The sequence below is a fragment of the Rhinatrema bivittatum genome, chromosome 4 (assembly GCF_901001135.1).
Source record: "Rhinatrema bivittatum chromosome 4, aRhiBiv1.1, whole genome shotgun sequence".
Classification (NCBI taxonomy): Eukaryota; Metazoa; Chordata; class Amphibia; order Gymnophiona; family Rhinatrematidae; genus Rhinatrema; species Rhinatrema bivittatum.
This window is the reverse complement of record NC_042618.1, coordinates 250,890,857-250,894,088: the sequence shown is the minus strand read 5'-3', so window position 1 is coordinate 250,894,088 and position 3,232 is coordinate 250,890,857.

The following is a 3,232-nucleotide window of genomic DNA, read 5'->3' as shown; positions in this document are numbered from 1 at the left end:
CCTTACCCCCACACTCTCAGCTCCAGAGACTCTTCTCAGCCAGCACCCTGCACCAGAGACCCTTCTCAGCCAGTAACCAGCACCAGAAACCCTTCTCAGCCAGCACCCAGTTCCAGGAATTCTATCATCCTGCACCCGACTCCAGAGAGACTACCCAGTGTTTTTGGCGGGTATTCGGAAAGCACCTTCAGACAGCTTTATGATCTAAAAGGCAAATTTATTGATAGCAATACAAAGACAATATAGAAAGAGGAACAAGGAAAAGAGGAAGTCGTTGTTTCTCTGGAGACACAGGTCTGTGACAATTGGCATTCAGCTTGCTTCTCAAATGCGGAGGTCTCGGGATGGGACTTTTAAACTTTTTTCATTGTCCAATAGAAATACATTGATGCGCATCCTGGGTGTGTTATCTTCTTCCAATATCCAATTATGATCGTTACTTTATAGTCCAATCAGGTATCGTCTCTGGGGTGTTGGCTTCTTCCGGTACTGAGCTTGCCAAAGCACATGGTTGTGAAATATGTTGCCAGCAAAGTCAGGAAATACACAGCTCAGGCTTAAGGCCTATATACATTTCCCCCCTTGAATCGTTGGGGAACGATTCACCAATGAAAGGCTGAGATTGTATTTCCTGGATTGGAATGGTCATAGTATCAATTTAGTATGACCCACCTTTTGGACTGTTAAAAATGGCTTCCATATTCTTTATGGTGTTGAATCATTCTTTTTACATAACCCACATTCACAATCACAATCACGATTGTTCACGCATTCACATTCTGTACTTTGCTTTATTATCATTCAATCTCACATTCATCCTTCATTCAGGTATTGTTCTGGCCTTCTTCCAGTTGATCCAAGATTCTGTAGTGTGCTCCTATTAGCAGCATATAAGTGACCTATATTTCCAATTATTCTTCTCAATGATTGATTATTGATTGTCAATGAACGATTAAAAATGGTTGGAGCAATAATCCATCATTCTACTCAGGGTTAATGCCACTGTCTTAGGTTGCCCACGGTACGCAATCCTAATGATTGGCTACCTGGTGCTTACCCGTCATCGTTAAGCATAACAGCCTGAGGAGGTAACATTGCTGCTGGTAAATGAAAGGCTTTCTGTCGTCTTCGCAGATGATATCTCAGGCCATTAAAATAACAAACTTCATTCACTTTCACAATTACTCATTACAAACTCACTTAGAAATGTAAGCCACTTTAAACCGTGTTTCCCGTCAATTAAACCAAATTCTGTGAAAATACAACCTTATCCTTAAGAAACCTTACACATCAGACTCAGAAGGAGATTCAATCATGTTCAACATTAGGTGTTGTCGAACTGCGGTGACTTGAGAGTAACTTGAGAGTATTTGAGGCATAGCAGAAGCAATAGTTAGAATTAATTAATAGAAGCAAAACCACGCTTGGGAGTACTATTGCTTATGTCTTAGCCTACCATGCATTTGAACGTTATAAGAATATAAACAAATGCTTCAAACTACTAGTAGTAGGATTTGAAGGAGACACCCATTATCCTTTAGAATGAATGTCTGTAACTAATGCAATGGGATCTACAAATGCTAACTGTGTGGTGTTTAAGAATTGGGAAATCAAATGAATGTCATAATTCTGTCTTCAACTTGTAACCAAGAATAACTATATAAACATTTGGAACTACATCAAACCTTTAGACTTACTAAATGTACTTGAATTGAAGAGGACATGCTTGTCTGCGCAGCCTATTCACATGAGCTGCCTAAGAACGGTGTGAAGGCTGGACTGACAAACCATGCTGCAGCACACTGCGCCGGTCTGCCACTGGCACGCAGATGTCTGAACAAGTCTGGACTAAGAAAGGCAGGTTATAATAACTGGAGATGAATATAACGTGGAAAGCAATATAATAGATGGTAATTCAAACCAGTTATCTATAGTTAATCATATAATGGATATGAGAGAACTGGGAATAGCAGCAAAACTTTAGTGTTTTTGGGTAATGTAATGTGTAGCGTGTAGGTGTATGTAGCTGTATGTAAATATCCAAATCATGGCATTTGCAGAATGGCATATGGGCTTGGTGTATATGGCAATCAATTATTATTGGCATTCGACAAAGCATAGTGTGGTGTAATGCATAACAGTTAGTCTTTGTGTAAAGAGCTGACAATAATTGGGAATGGATCTAATCTGATCAGGGCAATAAGGTTCACACAATCATGAGGACTACATTAAAGTAAAGTACAACAACATGAAGGCAAAATATAAGCGAGCAAGAGTAATAAAGTTCAATGATGAGTGGAGGATGAATTCTGTGATTAGGGCGAGACTTCCGTAGAAGGGATGGGAAGAATGGAATAAGTCCCATAAATGTCGTTTTCAAGCTTTCAGTAAGGTGTAACAGCTTTTCATTCGTCACGGCCTAATGGGGATATGTGCTTCTTTAATAGTTTCAGATACCTAATATGGTAAAGTAGCATAAAATCAAATTAAGCATTGAAAGGAAAGTCATCTGCGGTAAGCTAAACCACAAACAACGAATATTTCAGACATTTCATTAAACATAAGTCACACTGGACTGACACACACTCATCCATCCTTCAAATATACATTCAATGTCTTCTTCACATTGGACAGACAACAGATAACATGTAATTTGAGCTCAAAATTCATATCAAAAATGTATCAAAGAAAAGTGGATCAAAAATCAAAAATCAAAAATGTGTATGAAAAATAAAAGTTCAGAATTCTGTCCAAAAGGTAGAAGAAGGAAAATAAAACTAAAGGTCCTGGAAGTCCTTGAAGACCTGAAAAGTAAATACTAGCATACAATTGAAATATCAAATTAGCAAATATTGTGCATGTAGATTTTCAACCAATAATATTAAATAAATTCAATCAATAATGTTCTGAGCTTATAGTCAATGTGTCATACCAAATAATTAGAATAATTAGAACTCAAATATCAAATAATTAATACTTAAATATGCTACATTTTAAACTAGAAACTATTTCTCCTTTTTTTTTTCTTCCGTTCGCAGCACAGCCAGTGCTGGCAGAACAGATAAGCAGTACTATGCCTTGCAACACTTACTTCCTCTTTTTTTTCTCTAAGATACAGTTTAACTCTTTAGCTAAAATGTCTTTTCAAATTCATAATTCTCCTCACAGAATCATAATTCAGCAGCTCAGATTCTAAATTTTAACACTAGTATATGTTCTTGTCAGTACTCCA